This window comes from Heterodontus francisci, chromosome 1, assembly GCF_036365525.1.
Source record: "Heterodontus francisci isolate sHetFra1 chromosome 1, sHetFra1.hap1, whole genome shotgun sequence".
Taxonomy (NCBI): Eukaryota; Metazoa; Chordata; class Chondrichthyes; order Heterodontiformes; family Heterodontidae; genus Heterodontus; species Heterodontus francisci.
In genome coordinates, this window is record NC_090371.1 from 285,764,529 (window position 1) to 285,786,145 (window position 21,617).

General features: G+C 44.1%; 1 protein-coding gene across 2 annotated transcripts in view; it reads right to left on the bottom strand.

Annotated features, from left to right (window-relative positions):
* Nucleotides 1–21,617, bottom strand: part of LOC137377532 (sodium/hydrogen exchanger 9B2-like) — a 208,668-nt gene that overhangs the window by 165,172 nt on the left and 21,879 nt on the right. The window contains exon 3 of one of the 2 annotated variants that reach the window (XM_068047254.1): nucleotides 19,869–20,720. The exons of the other annotated variant lie outside the window; for it this stretch is intronic. The gene's annotated coding sequence lies outside the window, so the exon portion shown is untranslated. The remainder of the gene's footprint in view (nucleotides 1–19,868; nucleotides 20,721–21,617) is intronic. 2 annotated transcript variants of the gene reach the window in all.

Genomic DNA, 21,617 nt, shown 5'->3' on the forward strand with positions numbered 1-21,617 from the left:
ATCAGCCATGATCTGTTTTGAATGGCAGAGCAAGCCTGAAAGGCCGAATGGCCTACTGCTGCTCCTATTTTCTATGTGACTCCAGACGCACAGCAATGTGGTTGACTCTTAAATGCTCTCTGAAATAGCCTAGCAAGCCACTCAGTTGTATCCAACCGCGACGAAGTCAATAAAACAGAATGAAACCAGATGGACCACCCGGCATCGACCTAGGCACCGGAAATGACAATGGCAAACCCAGCCCTGTTGACCCTGCAAAGTCTTCCTTACTAAGATCTGGGGGCTTGTACCAAAATTGGGAGAGCTGTCTCACAGACTAGTCAAGCAACAGCCTGACATAGTCATACTCACGGAATCATACCTTAACGACAATGTCCCAGACACTGCAATCACTATCCCTGGGTATGTCCTGTCCCACCGGCAGGACACACCCAGCAGAGGTGGTGGCACAGTAGTATACAGGCGGGAGGGAGTTGCCCTGGGAGTCCTCAACATCGACTCCGAACCCCATGAAGTCTCATGGCATCAGTTCAAACATGGGCAAGGAAACCTCCTGATGATTAGCACCTACTGCCCTCCCTCAGCTGATGAATCAGTACTCCTCCATGTTGAACACCACTTGGAGGAAGCACTGTGGATGTCAAGAGTGCAGAATGTACTCTGGGTGGGGGATTTCAATGTCCATCACCAAAAGTGGCTCAGTAGCATCACTACAGACGGAGCTGGCAGAGTCCTAAAGGACATAGCTGCTAGACTTGGGTATGCGGCAGGTGGTGAGGGAACCAACAAGAGGGAAAAACATACTTGACCTCATCCTCACCAATCTGCCCACCGCAGATGCATCTGTAAATGACAGTATTGGACTTTCTCTGGTGAGAAAGATATAGAGAAACACATTTGCAAGGAAATTACAGAGGTGCAAAAACTATAGTTATAACGTGGGGTCTTCAGATATCCTAATATAGACTAGGATAGTAAAAGTGTAAAGGGCAGAGAGGGGGGAAAAGTTTATGAAGTGTGTTCAGGGGAATTTTCTAGATCAGTCTGTTTCCAGTCCAATGGGGAAGGAGGCTGGATCCGGTTCTGGGAAATGAGGTGGGACAAGTAGATCATGTGTCAGTAGGGGTACACTTAGGAGACAGTGATCATAGCATCATAAGGCTTACGACAGTTATGGAAAAGGACAAGAAGCAATCCAGAGTAAAAATAATTAATTAGGGGAGGGCTAATTTCATTGGATTGAGAACAGTACTGTCCTAGATAAATTGGAATCAAAGATTGACAGGCAAACCTGTGTCATGAAGACCCCACCTGCTAAGAATGAGACATATTAATTTTGTCATGGAATGAAAAAATTACTTGTTTAAAGAGATCATCAGACATTTGGCTGGAAAAATATTTGCATACTAAGAGACAGTGCTTGGAGAGACAAAAGAATTGCTCACTGATTCAATTAAGAGAGATTGGGCTGGGCAATGACGATCCACATCTTGTTGGGGTAAGAGACTGCACTACACCCCCCCCCCCCCCCACCCCACCGAGAGCTTTGAAATCCACAAACGTAGGAGTTTGTTTGAACAGTGAGTCACATGACTAACCTGCTGGCCAAGGTCTGGTTTTGAATTGTGCTCACAGGACAGTTTGAAGACAGACTGCAGATTGTAACTATTTTCTATGTAACTGAACCTGGAACAAGAGAGCCTCTCCATTGGCTGTCTGTCTGTCTGTCTCTCTCTCTCTCGCTTTCTCACAAACCTCCGACCCACTGAAGTCGCTTAAACCTCGAGAGAAAAGACTCCTACATCGAAACAAGTTGAAGTGTGCACTGGGCCCTGACAAACAGCAAGACGTACCGGCAACCAAAGACTCCACATTGAACTCAAAGAGCTGTAATTACAACCCAGCTATTGCCTCAAACTTTTCCCCTATATTCTTTCTACTTTCTGTCTCTATCTGCATATGTGTTTATCGCGTATGCATGCTAACATGATTGCATCACTTATTCGTGGTCATTAACTGAATTAGAGTGTAAGATTAATAAACTTCCACCTTTCTTGTTTAAATCTATGAAAACCTGCTGATTTGATTTCTTTGCCTTGCAATTGGAAAACAGTGAACAAGGATTCACTGGGGGGGGGGGGGGGGGGAGCTAAAACACGGTGTTTTTAAAATTAAACCCTGTTGCGGTTAAACCAGGCAAAGGCTGAGAGGGAACCCCTAGACCCCTCTCTCACCTGGTCGGAACACCTGTAATTCATCAATGGGCAGCCTTGAAAGAAATAGTTTGGGTACAGTCGAGTTACATTTCCATGATGGGAAAAGATAGGACAAATAAAACTGGAGTTTCCTGAATGACAGAAGAGATAGAGAATAAGGTGAAGCAGAAAAAGGGTGTGTATGACAGATGTCAGGTTGACAATACAAATGAAAACTAGGCTAAATATAGAAAGTTCAGAGGAGACGTGAAAGAAGAAGGAAGAGCAGCAAAGAAAGAGTATGAGAAGACATGGGCAGTCAACATAAAAGAGAATCCAAAAGTCTTCTTTAGACATATAAATAGTAAAAAGGTGGTAAGAAGAGGAGTAGGGCCAATTAGGGACCAAAAAGGGGATTTGCGCATGGAGGCAGAGGGCATGGTTGAGGTACTAAATGAGTACTTTGCATCCGTCTTTACGAAGGAAGAAGATGCTGCCAAAGTCATAGTGAAAGGAGGTAGTTGAGATAGATACAGGATGGGCTAAAAATTGATCAAGAAGTATTAAAAAGGCTAACTGTACTTAAATTTGATAAGTAACATGACCTGATCAGATGCATCTGAGAATACTGAGAATTAAGGTTGGAAGTTGCGGATTGCATAGGATGTTCAGCACAGAAACAGGCCATTTGGCCCAACCAGTCCGTGCCAGCTTTTATACTCCACTCCAGCCTCCTCCCATCTTTCCTCATCGAACTCTATCATTGTAATCCTCTATTGCCAACTTCCTCCATGCTTGTCTAACTTCCCCTTAAATGCATCTATAGTATTCAATTCAAACACTCCCTACGGTGGTGAGTTCCACATTCTCACTACTTTTAGGGTAAAGAAGTTTCTCCTGAATTCCCCATTGAATTTCTTAGTGACTATCTTATATTGATGGCCTCCAGTTATGCTCTTCCCCACAAGATTTTACAATTTATATAAATGAATTAGATGAAGGGACCGAAGGTATGGTTGTTAAGTTTGCTGATGACACAAAGATAGGTCGGAAAGTAATTTGTGAAGAGGACATAAGGCTACAAAGGAATATAGATAGCTTAAGTGAGTGGGCAAAGATCTGGCAAATGGAGTATAATGGGGGAAAGTGTGAAATTGTCCACTTTGGCAGGAAGAGTAAAAAAAGAAGCATATTCTCTAAATGGTGAGAGACAGCAGAGCTCTGAGATGCAGAGGGATCTGGGTGTCCTAGTGCATGAATCACAAAAGGTTAGTATGTAGGTACAGCACGTAATTGGGAAAGCTAATAGAATGTTATCGTTTATCGCGAGGGGAATTGAATACAAAAGTAGGGAGACCAGACCACATCTGGAGTACTGTGTACAGTATTAGTCTCCTTATTTAAGGAAGGATGTAAATGCATTGGAGGCAATACAGAGAAGGTTTACTAGATCAATACCTGGAATGGGTGGGCTGTCTTACGAGGAAAGATTGGACAGGCTAGGCTTGTATCCGCTGGAATTTAGAAGAGTAAGAGGCGACTTGATTGAAACATATAAGGTCCTGAGGGGTCTTGACAGGATGGATGTGGAAAGGATGTTTCCCCTTGTGGGAGAATCTAGAACTAGGGGTCACTGTTTAAAAATAAGGGGTCACCCATTTAAGACAGAGATGAGGAGAAATTTTTTCTGAGGGTCATGAGTCTTTGGAATTCTCTTCCTCAAAAGGCGGTGGAAGCAGAGTCTTTGAATATTTTTAAGGCAGAGGTAGATAGATTCTTGATAAGCAAGGGAGTGAAAGGTTAACAGGGGTAGGTGGAAATGTGGAGTAATCAGTTCAGTCATGAACTTATTGAATAGCGGAGCAGGTTCGAGGGGTCGAGTGACCTACTCCTGCTGCTAATTCGTATGTTTGTATGTAAGTGGAAACATTCTCTCTCTCTTCATTCTATTAAAATCTTTCATAATTTTAAAGACCTCTATTAGGTCACCTCTCTGTATTCTCTTTTCAAGAGAAAAGAGACCCAGCCTGTTCATCCTTTCCTGATATATATGCCCATGCATTTCTGGCATCATTCTGCTCCCTCTCCAGTACCTTTTATTATCCTTTCTATAATATTGTGATAAGAACTGCACGCGGTACTCTAAGTGTGGCTTAAACAAGGTTCAATACAGAAATAAAAACAAAAAGTGCTGGAAATACTCAGCAGGTCAGGCAGCATCTGTGGAGAAAGAAGCAGAGTTAATGTTTCAGGTCTGTGCCCTTACTCAGAACTGGCAAAGGTTAGAAAAGAATTGGGTTTTAAGCAAGTGAAGCGGCAGGTGGGGGGTGGTTGGTGGGGAAGAGAACAAAAGTTAAGATGTGTGATGGGGCAGAGGGCAGAAGAGATTAAATTACTAATATCTCATGAGACAAAGGCAAAGACAGTGTTCATGCTAGTGGTGAAAGACAAAGCATTAGTCCAGAGAGAGTATTAATGGCAGAGTAATGAGCAGCTCTGTCCAAAAGCACATGGAAAACAGGTTTAAATTGCCATTGTTAACACTTAGATTAATTGTATATGGTTGTGGGTCTCCCCTGCAATTGTGAATGTGTTATGTGACTGTGGCTGGAATTTTACGCCACTTCCAAAGAGTGGGAAGGTGGCGGTGGCGGTGGCGGGAAGGGGGTGCATAAAATGGAGCGGGAGGCTTGGGGGGGGGCCGTTTCTTGCCTCCGCCGCCACTTTACACAGGATGGCAGTGGCAAAAAATGGCCCGCCTGCCTCAGACCAATCAAGGCCCTTAAGTGACCACTTAACGGCCACTTAAGGGCCTCTGCCCGCCGCCACAGGGATTTTACCTGTGGCTGGTCGGGTGGCCCAGGCCTGAGAGATGCGGCCTGACAAAAGCAGGCGGTTGCCGGACTGGGGGCCCTCATGATCAGGCACCCTATGCCCAATGGAGGGACGTCCCCGCTGCCCCCACCACCCCCAACACTTCCCCCCATCCCCCCAATCGACCACCCTTGCCTTGCCGGGGCCCAACTGATCACCCCCAGCGAGGCACCAAAAACTTACCTTGGTTCCTGGTTATCTGGAAGCTTACAGGGTGTGAAAGCAAAAGAAAGCTTATGATGATCACAAATATCTTAATACTTTAGAACGCATAGAGTAGTGTAGAAAGTGCAGGGGTGAAGTAAAAAAGGAAATTAGAAAAGCAAAGAGAGGACATAAAAAAATTATTGGCAGGTAAAATCAAGGAAAATCCAAAGATCTTTTATCACTACATTAAGTGTAGGAGGATAACTAAGGAGAGGGTAGGGCCTATCAGATGTACAGGGGAACTTATGCGTGGATGCAGAAGATGTGGGCAAGGTTGTTGATGAGTTTTTTGTCTCTATGTCTTCACAAAGGAGAGGGTTGATGCAAACATTGTAGTTAAAGAGGAGGATTGTAAAATATTAGATAAGATAAGCATAATGAGAGAGGAAGTGCTTGAGGGTCTGACATCCCTGAAAGTGGATAAATTGTCAGAGCCAGATGGATTGCATCCCAGATTGTTAAAGGAAGCCAGGGAGGAAATAGCAGATGCGCTGAGGATCATCTACAAATCCGCACTAGATACAGGAGAGGTACCAGATGATTTGAGGTCTGCGAATATTGTATCATTGTTTAAAAAGGGTGCGAGGGATAAGCCAGGTAATTATAGGCCAGTCAGTCTGACCTCGGTGGTGGGTAAATTGTTAGAATCTATTGATGGACAGGATAAACTGTCACTTAGAAAGGCACAGGTTAATCAGGGATAGTCAGCATGGATTTGTTAAGGGAAGGTCATGTCTTACTAACTTGATTTGAGTTTTTTGAGGAAATAACCAGGAGGATTGATGAGGGTAGTGCAGTGGATGTGGTTTACATAGATTTTAGTAAGGCATTTGACAAGGTCCCACATGGCAGACTGGTTAGTAAAATGAAAGCCCATGGGATACCAGGGAAGGTTGGATCCAGAATTGGCTCAGTGACAGGAAACAAAGGATAGTAGTCGACGGATGTTTTTGCGAATGGAAAGCGGATTCCAATGGAGTTCCACAGGGCTCAGTGTTGGGTCCCTTGCTGTTTGTGGTATATATTAATGATTTGGACTTTAATGTGGGAGGCATGATTGGGAATTTTGCTGATGACACAAAAATTGGCTGTGTAGTTAATAGTGAGGAAGAAAGCCGTGGACTCCAAAATGATATCAATGGTTTGGTTGAGTGGGTGGAAAAGTAGCAAATGGAATTCAATCCAGAGAAGTGTGAGGTGATGCATTTGGGGAGGGCAAATAAAGCGATGGAATATACAATAAACGGGAGGATATTGAGAGGGTTAGAATAAGTGAGACACCATGGAGTGCATATCCACAGGTCCCTGAAGGTGGTAGGGCAGGTAGACAGAGTGGTGAAGAAGGCATATGGAATGCTTTCCTTTATTGGCCGAGGTACAGAATTCAAAAGCAGGGATGTAATCCTGGAACTGTATAAAATGCTAGTTAGGCCACAGCTGGAGTATTGCGTACAGTTCTGGTCACCACATTACAGGAAGGACATAATTGCTCTGGAGAGAGTGCAGAGGAGATTTACAAGAATGTTGCCCGGGCTTGAGGGTTGCAGCTATGAGGAAAGATTGGATAGGTTAGGGTTGTTTCCCTGGAATTGAGGAGTCTGAGGGGTGACTTGATTGAGGTGTACAAAATTGAGGGGCCTAGATAGAATAGACAGAAAGGGCCTGTTTCCCCTGCTGGGGAGGTTGGTTACCAGGGAGCACAGACTTAAGGTGATTGGTAGAAGGATTAGAGGGGATATGAGGAGAAACTTTTTCACCCAGAGGGTGGTGGGTGTCTGGCATTCACTGCCAGGATTGGTGGTGAAGGCAGAAACGCTCAACTCTTTTAAAAGGTACCTGGACATGCACCTGAAGTGCTGTAACCTACGGGGCTATGGACCAGGTGCCGGAAGGTAGGATTAGTTTGGGTGGATAGCTTGTTCGGCCGGTGTGTACACGATGGGCTGAATGGCCTCCTTCTGTGCTGTATTTTGTTCTATGTTCCAGGATTCCCCGACATCATCATTCTGATGGTTGAGTTGCAGTCCCAGCAGTGGCCACTGCTCCCGGCCCTCTGATTGGCTGGCAGCTCCATTAGGCGGGACGTCCTGCCTCAATGAGGTGGAAGTCCCGCCTCTGACCAATTAAAGGCTTGTGGACCGCAAAATGCAGTTCAGATCCCCAGGCCAGGCGAAGGCGGGCTCCCGTCTGCCGAGGCGGGAAAAATTCCAACCTGTGAGTGTGTTCTGCGAAGGAACCTGCCAGTATCCCTTTAACAAATCTATTTTTTCGTAAGAAACGTGGCACTGCCCACTCTGTCAATACAGGCTTCCAAGCGAGGAATTGGGTAGGAGTCTGCCTTTGTTACTATATTAACCTTTCTAGAGTCATAGAGAGATACAGCACCGAAACAGGCCCTTCGGCCCACCGGGTCCATGCCGACCATCAACCACCCATTTATACTAATCTTGTATTAATCCCATTTTTCCCTCTCAAATCCCCACCTTCCCTCAAATTCTCCTACCACCTACCTACACTAGGGGCAATTTACAATGGCCAATTTACCTATCAACCTGCAAGTCTTTGGCATGTGGGAGGAAACCCATGCGGTCACAGGGAGAACTTGCAAACTCCGCATAGGCAGTACCCGGAACCGAACCCGGGTCGCTGGAGCTGTGAGGCTGCGACGCTAGCCACTGCGCCGCCACTGTAGAATCTAGTTGAAACATCAGGTTTAGACAGTAATACCACTGGGCAGCTCCAGCTGCTTTGAGTGGGTTCAGTTAGGTGGTTTTCTGACATGTATTGGATTTCTGCTTTCACCTGGGCCTGTTTCCCTGGACTTCAGCGCTAAGGATGCTGATTTATAGGAAAGGATTCCCCTGCATCCACATTATGTGGCTACAGTTATACATCCTGGTTTACAGACTCTTTTAAATGCTGTGAGTAGCCTTGTTGGGTCTTCTCATTGTCCTGCATCTAAATGTGAAAGCATAGTATCCAATCTCCCTAACAATTTAGTCTTAGCTAACCGGATAGTAGGAGGTTAAATTTGAGAATTGTCTCGGCCTCCGTCTGCCTCATCTTCACTATCCCTGTCATCCTTCCCTGTCCCTACTACCTGACATACTTTGTCTTATGAAGAGAGATTGAGCAGTTTAGGCCTTTACTCTCTGCAGTCTTCTTACACAAGGTAGGATTTTCTTGCCTTAGAGTGTAACACAGGTTCACTAGATTGATGAGAAGGCTGTCCTATGAGGGCCTATATTCTCTGGGGTTTAGAAGAATGAGAGGCAAGCTCATTGAAATGTATAATATTCTTAAAGGGCTTGACAGGATAGATGCTGAGAGACTGTTTCATCTGGCTATATAGTGTGGAACTAGGGGGTATAGTCTCGGGTAAGGGCTCGATCATTTCGGACTGAGGTGAGAAATTTATTCACTTAGAGGGGGTTGTGAATCTTTGGAATTCTCTACCCCAGAGGGCTCTGGATGCTCAGTCATTGAATATATTCAAGACAAACAGTACTACAAAGCCATGCTGCCCAACAGGTCTCTGTCAGTGTTAATGCTCCAAATGAACTTCCTCCCACCCTATTTCATCTTTCCTTACTAGAATATCTTTTTATACCTTTCTTTCCTGATGTACTTATCTAGCTTCCCCTTAAATGCATCTCATTAAAGCATAACAGTGAAAATCTTCTGTGGTGATTACCTTCATGTTAATTTTTACCCCTTGTCCATTTCAATTTTTGGGTGTGAATGATTTTCTCCTCCTAAGGACCCCCTTAGCTAAGACTCTTTAATTTTAAAAATCTAGCATAAGCCAGAAATTCATGAAAGACCCTAAACTGCTTTCAAAGAAAGTTATAACAGTTGAACAAAGATTTTTTTTTTTGTAGTGTGCATAAGTAGCTTGCACAGCAGTTATCTGATGCATTGTCCATCATTAATTCCTTAGCAATGCTGGGTGTCAGAATGTTGTTGCATGCCTTACCTCCCATTTTGCTAAGCCAGCAGATTGTTTTAAAAAGAAAATCAATTTTAAATTGCATCACACGATCACTGGCTGGTCAAAAGAGATTTTAAAATATTCACTAAAAAACTGTTTTTCTTTCAGATTTACATTTTGACTTAATGCAGCCACCTCCCTCCACGCACACCCCCTGTCCCCGCTTTCTTCCCCCCACCACCACTGCCTGGGTGATCTGGCAGTTGTGGAAATGTCACCACGGCCCATCAATAGCATTCAAATATACCCAGTCCTTCATGGCTCAGGAAGATGGATGGGTACAAAGTTTATCCTAACCTGTGAGATTAGAAAATAGGGATCTCAAAGATGGGTTTGCCATCGGGAGAGGTATAGTCATGTAGATTTGTAGTAATGAACATGTAATAGAGACTTGTATAAAGGTTTGTAATGGAGAGAATTGGAGTACAGAGAGAGTGTATGGCAATAAAATAAAGATATATAATGGGAAGGGGGCCTGCCAATCCTATCTGGTTTGGCCTACGCCCATGTCTGGCCTACATGATGCCTCTGAAATTCCTTAGCAAGCTACACAATGATACAAACAATTGCAGCCTGCCATCATCATCTAAAGAGAACTGGGAATGTACAATAAATATGGCACTGCCAATGTGGGACACCTCCTGAGAACAGAATAAAAGTATTAGAATGGCTTGTAATAGAGAGAAGTTTAGCAATAGGCGTGCAATAGACTTAATAAAGGAGTGGCTTGAAATAGAAAGTGGTGTGGTTTTTAAAATAAAAGTAGATACTTATAATAGGCATGTACTTGAATATACATGTAATCCAGAAAGTGTAGTATTAAACATAATGGTGATTTATAGAATCATAGAAAGTTTAAGGCACAGAAAGAGGCCACTTGTTATAATAGTGATGAATTTTTGATAGCAACTTTCAAGGGAGAGGGCTGTATTAGTAGACATAACAGGTATGTAATGGAAATGAAAAGAGAGAGGGTGCAGTGATATAATTTTCTCGATTATATTTCTAAATGTGAGAGATGCATAATAGAAGGAATCATGTATTACAGAGAGACTTGGAAATGAGAAGGTTGTAATCATGGGTGTACAGAAACAGATTTGTAATAGACAAGCAATAGCAGGATGCAGTAGAGAGAAGGTGAAGTAAGAGGCACGTAACCTAAAGATGCATGTAATAAGTCAGACATAATACAGTGCAGAGAGCCAGAGAAATAGATACCAGAGAAAAACTTGCTACAGAGATACGTAATAGAAAGAAGCCGAGAGACACATGAAATGTCAAGCACAATAAATATGTAATAGAAAATTAATAGAAAAACATGTAACTGATTCAAACTTCTAATAGAGATATAGAACAGAGAGCCATATAATACTTGAGCCATGCAATGTCTAGTTGGCATCCTTCCATCTACGAAAGATGACAGACATGCAGCAATCAATCCATTTAAGAACATGAGAATTAGGAGCAGGAGTAGGCCATTCAGCCCTTCAAGTTCATTCTGCCATTCAGTGAGATCATGGCTGATCATCTACTTCCATTCTGCGGACGTGTCCCATCCACTGAAGCTGCCTATTTGATTAGTGCCAGCACAATTGGGAGCTCTGCCTTTGAGAGGGCTGCCGCATTCGTGATTTTGTTCCGCCAGGATATACCCATAATGCGCCACAGACAGCAAAGATGGAAATTATTGAGCTTCTTTTCCAGATAGCTGTAAGTCACCCATGTTTCACAGCCATACAGCAAGGTGCTGAGAACACAGGCCTTATAAACCATCAGCTTCATCCTAAGGGTCAGCTTGGTGTCATCCCACACGCGTTTCACAAATTGGCCAAAGGTGGTAGCTGCTTTCCCTACTCTTGTATCAAGCTCTGCGTTAAGGGACAGATTGTCACCGTGGGCATGCAAGGGAAAGAGTACTAAAAGGCAGGTAACAGAGAGGAAAAAATCTCATGGGGATAATGTAATAAGAGTGAAAAAGCATATAATAGATGGAAATATAATAGTGGGGGGAACGGATAATAGAGAAAAGAACGAGAGGAAAAACAGGGATGTGCAATGAGTGGGAGGAAAAACAACTAACAAAGGGACTTGATAGCATGCTCCTAGAGGCTCTGACCATATGTTTTCAAATGACCTGATGTATTGAACTTGTGCCAGAGAATTTGAGGATTGCTAATATATGCCTCTTCATGGTAAGTGAAAGGGATAAATTGGGTAACTAGAATATTCTGCCGAACATGAGTAGTGGGTAAGCTTCTAGAGTCCATGGTACGTGAAGTTAATACTTGGAAATCCTTGGAAAAACTAGATTAATTGAGAATGGCCAGCACAGATTTGTAAAAGGCAAGATATGTCTGACAAATTTAATTGAGGAAATGTATGTGTTTAGAAAGGAAATTGAATGAATGTTGTATATTCAATGACACTCCTTGATATTCAATGGCATTACCATCGCTGAATCCCCCACTATCAACATCCTAGGGGCTACCATTGACCAGAAACTGAACTGGAGTAGCCATATAAATACCGTGACTACAAGAGGAGGTCAGAGGCAAGGAATCCTGCGGCGAGTAACTCACCTCCTGACTCCCCAAAGCCTATCCACCATCTACAAGTCAGGAGTGTGATGGAATACTCTCCACTTGCCTGGATGAGTGCAGCTCCAGCAACACTCAAGAAGCTCGACACCATCCAAAACAAAGCAGCCCGCTTGACTGGCACACCATCCACAAATATTCACTCCCTCCATCACCGACGCACAGTGGCAGCAGTGTGTACCATCTACAAGATGCACAGCAGCAATGCACCAAGGCTCCTTAGACAGCACCTTCCAAACTCGCGACCTCTACCACCTCGAAGGACAAGAGCAGCAGATGCATGGGAACAGCACCACCTGCAAGTTCCCATCCAAGTCACACATCATCCTGACTTGGAACTATATCACCGTTCCTTCACTGTCGCTGGGTCAAAATCCTGGAACTCCCTTCCTAAACAGCACTGTGGGTGTACCTACCCCACATGGACTGCAGCGGTTCAAGAAGGCAGCTCACCACCACCTTCTCAAGGGCAATTAGGGATGGGCAATAAATGCTGGCCTAGCCAGCGATGCCCACATCCCATGAATGAATTTTTTTTAAAATGTGGATTTTCAAAAAGTGTTTTAGGTGTCACATATGACGCTTGTTTATAAAAGTATCTTATTAAAAGGAATGTGACAACATGAATGGAAAGTTGGTTTTTCAAGAGTTGATGGCTAATGGATATTTTTTGGATTGGAGGGTTGTAAACAGTAGTGTCCTCCAGGGATCAGCAGTGGTTCCAATGGCCCTCTCATTCTATACTGTTACTACCAAAGTGGGAAGAGTGCACTGTCATTTCTAGTTGCACTTCTCCACAGGTCACAAAATATATTTAAATGTTTACCCAGTTATTGATGAGGTCAATCATAGACTCCATTTTTATGCCAGAATAAAATACACCAACTAGGTTTCTTTTATAGTAAACTGACAATTTTGTTGTTTATTAAACACGACATAACCAGTAATGAAGAAAAGCATTAGCACACTGAAATATGAAAATACCTTAGACACACACCACACTACACGTCACGTTAACAGGGGAAAAAATTGATTTTCTTTTCAGAGTTCTGTTCCAAAAACAAAAAATAATATTTTGCCAAATGCCTGTTAATTCTTGAATAAAAAGAGAAGATATGGAAAGATGTCAGTTATCCTTTTATTGGTTTGGCATCCCAAATTCGTGTAGACGACTGTCACTGGGATCTTTGCAATTTTGTCAGGCGGCATCGAGGATTTATCCAGCAGGTTTTCCCAGCGTCTCAGGAAAAATGCAGCAATTGGGGTTTCAGACAGGCCTTTCAGGAAGAATGCATTATCAATTTCTCTGTTTCTTGCGCTCGCTTCTAAGAGCTTCTCCGAGATGAAAAAACTGGCAGGCTTTTCACCGAGATGGGAAAGGCTGAGTTGGGGTTTTGTCCTTCAGGTTGATTTTTAAAACTCCAACTGACTGGTTTTTAGTTTCGCTTTGGACAATCTCAAGAGTCAAGCCTCCTGACCCCTATAAATCTTGACCTGTCACTTCTCTGTAAACATCTTCTCCAAGGCAAAAGCCCCTGTTGGGTATTTATCTGAAGCAGGTGACTTCCAGTACTTGTTGTTTACAAACAAGTCCAAATGACCTTACAATGACTTTTAAGAAAAAACAAATTCCAGCACCTATGGAATCCTTTTTTGAGTTTTAAAACACGTCCTCAAAATTTAACAAAAAATGGAAGTTCGTTCTTCTTTTCTTTTGGGCCTCCTTATCTCGAGAGACAATGGATACGCGCCTGGAGGTGGTCAGTGGTTTGTGAAGTAGCGCCTGGAGTGGCTATAAAGGCCAATTCTGGAGTGACAGGCTCTTCCACAGGTGCTGCAGAGAAATTTGTTTGTCGGGGTTGTTGCACAGTTGGCTCTCCCCTTGCGCCTCTGTCTTTTTTCCTGCCAACTACTAAGTCTCTTCGACTCGCCACAATTTAGCCCTGTCTTTATGGCTGGAAATGGAAGTACTTCCATAATATACATGCAAGTTCCAGTATGGAAAGAGGCCATAAAGCCTAAACTGTTTGTGTTTATTCTCATGAGAAAATAGTTGTAATCACACTTACCCACTGTATTCCCACAACCCTTCAACCACTTTTCCTTGATCTACCTATTCAATCTAATCTCGAATGTTTGTGTGAGAATTCTTAAACTAAGTAGAATACCTAGCATTAAGTAGATACTAGGCTGTTGTTGCAGTTGTAAGAGTTAATTAATCTCTGGCCACAAATGCAGGGACCAGCAGTTAGATGTGGGATGATGTGAATGTGGAGTTTTAATTATTGGACTAGCGCCAGCATGTCTGAAAAATCATAAGGGAGTGTGAAAGTAGAATGGGGCTCTCTGTAATAAATATCAAAGAGATGAGGGCAGATGTAGTCACTCATGGATGAAGAATGTCCAAAGAACAATAAATATTGCAAGTGAGCTTGCGTGTGGAGGGTAAAAGGGTCCATGCTTTTTTTTTTATTCGTTTGATGAGATGTGGGCGTTGCTGGCAAGGCCAACATTTGTTACCCATCCCTAATTGCCCTTGAAAAGTGGTGGTGAGCCATCTTGTTGAACTGTTGCAATCCATCAACCTTTGTGTAGCATTATCGTACAACTGAATGGCTTGCTAGGACATTTCAGAGGGCAGTTAAGAGTCAACCATGGGACTGGAGTCACATGTAAAGACAGCAGATTTCCTTCCCGAAAGGACATTCGTGAGTCAGATGGTAGTTTTATGGTCACCATTACTGAGACTAGCTTTCAATTTCAGATTTTTATTAATTAATTGAATTTATATTCCACCAGCTGCTGTGTTGGGATTTGAACCAGTGTATCCAGAGTTTTAGCCTGGAGCTGACATCACCACTCTGCCACTGTCTTCCTCCAAACTATTATCATATTATCCAAACTATTACCCTCCACACTGGCTGCGAGGTTTGCTAATGTCACTCGGGAGGGTTTAAACTAGTGTGGCAGAGGGGTGGGAACCAGAGCAGTAGGACAGCAAGTGAAATAAATGATGGGGAACTCGTAAATAAGGCCAGTAAGACTGAGAGGAAGAGCAGGCAGGGAGATGTTGTGGAGCACAGCGGGACTGGTGGTCTGAAGTGCATTTGTTTCAATGCGAGAAGTGTAACAGGTAAGGCAGATGAACTTAGAGCTTGGATTAGTACTTGGAACTATGATGTTGTTGCTATTACAGAGACTTGGTTGAGGGAAGGACAGGATTGGCAGCTAAATGTTCCAAGATTTAGAAGATTCAGGCGGGATAGAGGGAGATGTAAAAGGGGTGGGGGAGTTGCATTACTGGTTAAGGAGAATATCATAGCTGTACTGCGGGAGCACACCTCGGAGGGGTCATGCAGCGAGGCAATATGGGTGGAGCTCAGGAATAGGAAGGGTGCAGTCACGATGTTGGGCGTTCTCTACAGGCCTCCCAACAGCCAGCGGGAGGTAGAGGAGCAGATATGTAGACAGATTTTGGAAAGATGTAAAGGTAACAGGGTTGTAGTGGTGGGTGATTTTAACTTCCCCTATATTGACTGGGACTCACTTAGTGCTAGGGGCTTGGATGGGGCAGAATTTGTAAGGAGCATCCAGGAGGGCTTCTTGAAACAATATGTAGATAGTCCAACTAGGGATGGGGCCGTACTGGACCTGGTATTGGCGAATGACCTGGCCAGGTGGTCGAAGTCTCAGTAGGGGAGCATTTCGGGAACAGTGACCATAATTCCATAAGTTTTAAGGTACTTGTGGATAAGGATAAGAGTAGTCCTCGGGTGAAGGTGCTAAATTGGGGGAAGGCTAATTATAACAATATTAGGCAGGCACTGAAGAATTTAGATTGGGGGCGGCTGTTTGAGGGTAAATCAACATCTGACATGTGGGAGTCTTTCAAACGTCAGTTGATTAGTATCCAGGACCAGCATGTTCCTGTGAGGAAGAAGGATGAAGTTTGGCAAGTTTCAGGAACCTTGGATAATGCGGGATATTGTGAGCCTAGTCAAAAAGAAAAAGGAAGCATTCGTAAGGGCTGGAAGGCTAGGAACAGACGAATCCCTTGAGGAATATAAAGACAGTAGAAAGGAACTTAAGCAAGGAGTCAGGAGGGCTAAAAGGGGTCATGAAAAGTCATTGGCAAACAGGATTAAGGAAAATCCCAAGGCTTTTTATACGTATATCAAGAGCAAGAGAGTAACTAGGGAAAGGGTTGGCCCGCTCAAGGACAGAGAAGGGAATCTATGTGTGGAGCCAGAGTAAATGGGCGAGGTACTAAATGAGTACTTTGCATCAGTATTCACCAAAGAGAAAGACTTGGTGGATGATGAGCCTAGGGAAGGGAGTGTAGATAGTCTCAGTCATCTCATTATCAAAAAAGAGGAGGTATTTGGTGTCTTGCAAAGCATTAAGGTAGATAAGTCCCCAGGGCCTGATGGGATCTACCCCAGAATACTGAGGGAGGCAAGGGAAGAAATTGCTGGGGCCTTGACAGAAATCTTTGTATCCTCATTGGCTACAGGTGAGGTCCCAGAGGACTGGAGAATAGCCAATGTTGTTCCTTTGTTTAAGAAGGGTAGCAAGGATAATCCAGGAAATTATAGGCCGGTGAGCCTTACGTCAGTGGTAGGGAAATTATTAGAGAGGATTCTTCGGGATAGGATTTACTCCCATTTGGAAACAAACAAACTTATTAGCGAGAGGCAGCATGGTTTTGTGAAGGGGAGGTCGTGTCTCACTAATTTGATTGAGTTTTTTGAGGAAGTGACGAAGATGATTGATGAAGGAAGGGCAGTGGATGTTATCTATATGGACTTCAGTATAGCCTTTGACAAGGTCCCTCATGGCAGACTGGTACAAAAGGTGAAGTCACACGGGATCAGAGGTGAGCTGGCAAGATGGATACAGAACTGACTCTGTCATAGAAGACAGAGGGTAGCAGTGGAAGGGTGCTTTTCTGAATGGAGGGATGTGACTAGTGGTGTTCCGCAGGGATCAGTGCTGGGACCTTTGCTCTTTGTAGTATATATAAATGATTTGGAGGAAAATGTAGCTGGTCTGATTAGTAAGTTTGCGGACGACACAAAGGTTGGTGGAGTTGCGGATAGTGATGAGGATTGTCAGAGGATACAGCAGGATATAGATCAGTTGGAGACTTGGGCGGAGAAATGGCAGATGGAGTTTAATCCGGACAAATGTGAGGTAATGCATTTTGGAAGGTCTAATACAGGTGGGAAGTATACAGTAAATGGCAGAACCCTTAGGAGTATTGACAGGCAGAGGGATCTGGGCGTACAGGTCCACAGATCACTGAAAGTGACAACGCAGGTGGATAAGGTAGTCAAGAAGGCATACGGCATGCTTGCCTTCATCGGTCGGGGCATAGAGTATAAAAATTGGCAAGTCATGCTGCAGCTGTACAGAACTTTAGTTAGGCCACACTTAGAATATTGCGTGCAATTCTGGTCGCCACACTACCAGAAGGACATGGAGGCTTTGGAGAGGGTACAGAAGAGGTTTACCAGGATGTTGCCTGGTCTGGAGGGCATTTGCTATGAGGTGAGGTTTGATAAACTCGGATTGTTTTCACTGGAACGATGGAGGTGGAGGGGCGACATGATAGAGGTTTACAAAGTTATGAGTGGCATGGATAGGGTGGATAGTCAGAAGCTTTTTCCCAGGGTGGAAGAGTCAGTTACTAGGGGACATGCGTTTAAGGTGCAAGGGGCGAAGTTTAGAGGGGATGTGCGAGGCAAGTTCTTTACACAGAGGGTGGTGAGTGTCTGGAACTTGCTGCCGGGGGAGGTGGTGGAAGCAGGTACGATAGCGGCGTTTAAGAGGCATCTTGAATACATGAATAGGATGGGAATAGAGGGATACGGTCCCTGGAAGTGCAGAAGGTTTTAGTGTAGGCAGACATCAAGATCGGCGCAGGCTTGGAGGGCCGAATGGCCTGTTCCTGTGCTGGACTGTTCTTTGTTCTTTGAAAGATCATAGACCTGAAACATTAACTCTGTTTTTCTCTCCACAGAAACTGCCTGACCAGCTGAGTATTTCCAGTATTTTCTGTTTTTGTTTCAGCATAACTTCCCTGCTTTTGTAATCAATACCTCTATTTATGAAGCCCAAGATCCCATATGTTTTGTTAACTACACTCTCACTATGTCCTGCCACCTTCAGCAATCTATGCCCATGAACATAGTCTTGCTTGTGGGTAATAACAATAATGATCTCATGAGCACTGCATGTAATGGGTTTTATTAGTGTGATTATCAATAAAGGTTATGAATCAGATGCCTCTGTCAAGTCCATGGGCCTATATTGCAAGGAAAGGGCAGTGACTATCCAAACCCTTGTCCTGCAGTAATTTGTTCTGATTCTAATTTTGTATGTCTACTCACTGAATATCCCACTTTCTGGCAAGCAAATGATTGGGTCAGTGCCGAGAGACATCCTATCAAGTATGCAGCATTTTTCCAGGCTATCTGTGCAATTGCTCAGAAACTCTCAGTTGCTATTTACCGTCTGAAATAATTGTACAAAGGAAGAACCTACTAAATCCTTTATGATCAGGTGGATGAAGCTTCCAAACATGCTGCCTTCTCGAGTGAGCCATGTGAACCTCCGACTACTACTCTGGTAGCCTATAGTCACCGCCCAGAATGGGTCTGATCTTCCCACAGTACAATCCACTTGCTCTCTGACTGAAAGGCACAATTGCAGGATAACCAGTCGATTACAGTTGGCACAATTCCCCTGTTTTGGACAAGGAGTTCTCTTCACTCATCCTAAACCCAGATGCTGTTCCATTATTGGTAGCTTCTGCTATCTTTCACTGTGAGTTCTTTTATGCCATTCACGATATTCTAGTGGTCATTTGAGTCACAGACTTAAACACCATAGCCATTGTGGAAGGAAGATATGCACACCTATCTCGATAGAATGTATTTCTTGTGCTCACAGCAACCCGCCACCTTGTAAAAAGTGGGCATTTATTCCTCAGCCAAACCTCGGCAGGGCCCTGGGAAAGCATACAGATTGACTGTACATACAAACTACATCAAACAACTTGGGCCAACAAGCCTGTTAGCCATTGTTGATTCTTTCACTAAGTGTGTTAAAGCTATTCCCATCTTACTACTGCACAAGTACTCGTTGAACAAGTTTTACTGAGGTGGGGCATGCCACAGGTTATTGATCGTGATAGTGATGCAGCATTTATGGGTCAGGTGATGAAGGAAATGTGCATGATGCTAGGGACAGACCAGAAATTCCATATTCTATATCATGCTCAAGTTAAAAGAACAAAATGGTGAGGAAGGTGATTGAAGAGTTAGGGAAAGATTAAAATTTGAAACCTACCAAGTTAGATTTTTGCTGATCTGTGCAGACCCTGCAAGAAGGCAAGCAGATCAGGTATAACGAGAGCTGTGGCACCATAAGGAGGATCATTGAGCTCACTAACGCAAAGGTTCAGGTACATTAATAGGTTTAGGGGCTTCCTGCAATACACTGCAGAGAAATTTCCCACATAATTGTGGCCTGCAGTGTCATAAACAATATGGCTATCGAGAGAGGATTAGAGCTGGAGGAAGCAGATGGGCAAAAAGAGTTTTCATCCGATGATGAACAGGTGGGTGAAAGCGAGGAAGTAGCCGAGGAAAGCGGGCCACTTCCACACCATTCAGGCAGACGTTGTAAGGAATGCATTAATTGCTCAATGCTTCAGGTGATTGCTCAGTCAGCTGTATGGAAACTGAAACCAGGCCCTTTTGCGGTAACAGTCTTGCTGACTTCAGTCACCATTCCCATAATTCTCCATTGTATAACATTGAAACCAATCATGGAACTTTTGCATTAATGATTTACTAACATGATAGACTCAAAAGGCAGAGCAGACTAAAGTGCCAAAAATGATTACGGTTTTAATGTGCACTCAAACAAAATCAGTTGCTTTAAATCATTTAATCACCTGTGTCAAGCCATAGAGCCTTTATTAAAAAAAAAGTTTACCCAATCTGCTCCTTCTATGAGATGCTCTCCCAGTGGCTTCAGAAGAACTGGTTGTAGGCTCATGGCTGGTGTCCTGACGTCTGGGAGCTCATGAGAGCAAGGCTGCAGTTTGTAGTTCTTTGGCTACCGCTGAGTCTGTATGCCCCAACAGCTTCTAGGAACACTTGTGGATATTGGATAAGGGAGCAGACATGCTGATGTCCTGAGAGAGGCCAGCATTTGCCTGTCCGTAGCGTCACTGTCACTCCCATGGGGCTCTGGCTCACGCCCTCTGATTTGAGGGAGAGTAGACTACAGGAGGCCATTATCCACGTGATCCACTGTTCTATCCAACTGGTGGAGCAGATGTTGGTGCCCAGAGACTGGATGGCAAGAGTCTGAGGTTTCACCAAAGCTTGGTGAGATAGACGACTGCTGCGAGGGCTCAACTACAGTATCCCTGACGTTGGCCACTCATTCCAAGGTATATTGCACATTTGTTGGAAATGGGCTCCTCCATACTTTCAGACATGGTGTTCGAAGTCTTTGGCAGGCCTTCCAATACACCATCTAATCGCTGCTACGACTCCAGTATTTCCCTTTCATGAGCAGACCCTTCACATCTCTCCTGCTCAGCACAGTTAGCTGAGAGGGCGTTGCACTCTGGCAAATTGTCTCCTGGGCTCCCTGACACCAGTGCTTGTTCCTGCACACTTACTGTGTGTTTCATCAAATGCAAGCTCCTCTAACTTGCTATCTAACCCATCAGGGGTATCAGTCTCTCTGCTGGTGCTTTAAGGAGATGGAGTGCATGATTGTTCTTTACAGTAAGGCTGTCCTCCACGTGTCCTCTTCAGGAGCTTCTTCTGGTTTCTATTGTTGAGAAGTGGGAGAAAGGGACAAGAGTTAAAATGGCAATGAGAGGCTGGCATGAAATGCTTGACTATACAGGTTGATCTTTTGAAGTTGTCTGAAGGTCCAACTGCTTTTACATGAAGGGGTACAAGTGATGAACAGTCACCTTGTTCAGAGATGCACCAGCCTTGCCATCTCCAATGTTGCTTTCTCTTGCTGTGCCACTTATTTCCAGAGCCTGCTGCTCCAGCTAGATGAAGGCCATGATAATGGATGCTCCAGTGCACCCTCCCACCCCCAACACTACTCCATCTTATTTCTTTGTCTGTTGTTGTGCAATGTCTTCTGCAGAAGGCAAGAATTATGAGTGGCACATGTGTGATGCATAAGTTAATGGGGAAAGAAGCAATTTACTAGGAGAATGAATATTGTTTGCGAAATAAATGGCTGGAGTATGAATTGAGGTAGGAGTCATGACAGAAGGTGCAGATTCTACAGTTTGTATCAAGTAGGAACAACATGCCATTAGTGAAAAGAATGAAGCGAGCAAGCAGCAGATGAGTAAATGGTGAGGGATGTGATGCAGGGATGGCCAATGCTCTGAAAACTGGAGCAGGGAGGGGAGGAGAGAGACTGTCACCAGGCACCAAGCAAGACAGGGGGAAAGGAGGAGCTGTACTCACTTTTGCTGATCGTGTGCGGTCATTGAAACTTTTCCTGCTTTACAACTCAGCAGCGCAGTGGTTAGCACCGCAGCCTCACAGCTCCTGCGACCCGGGTTCAATTTTGGGTAGTGCCTGTGTGGAGTTTGCAAGTTCTCCCTGTGTCTGCGTGGGTTTCCTCCGGGTGCTCCGGTTTCCTCCCACATGCCAAAGACTTGCAGGTTGATAGGTAAATTGGCCATTATAAATTGCC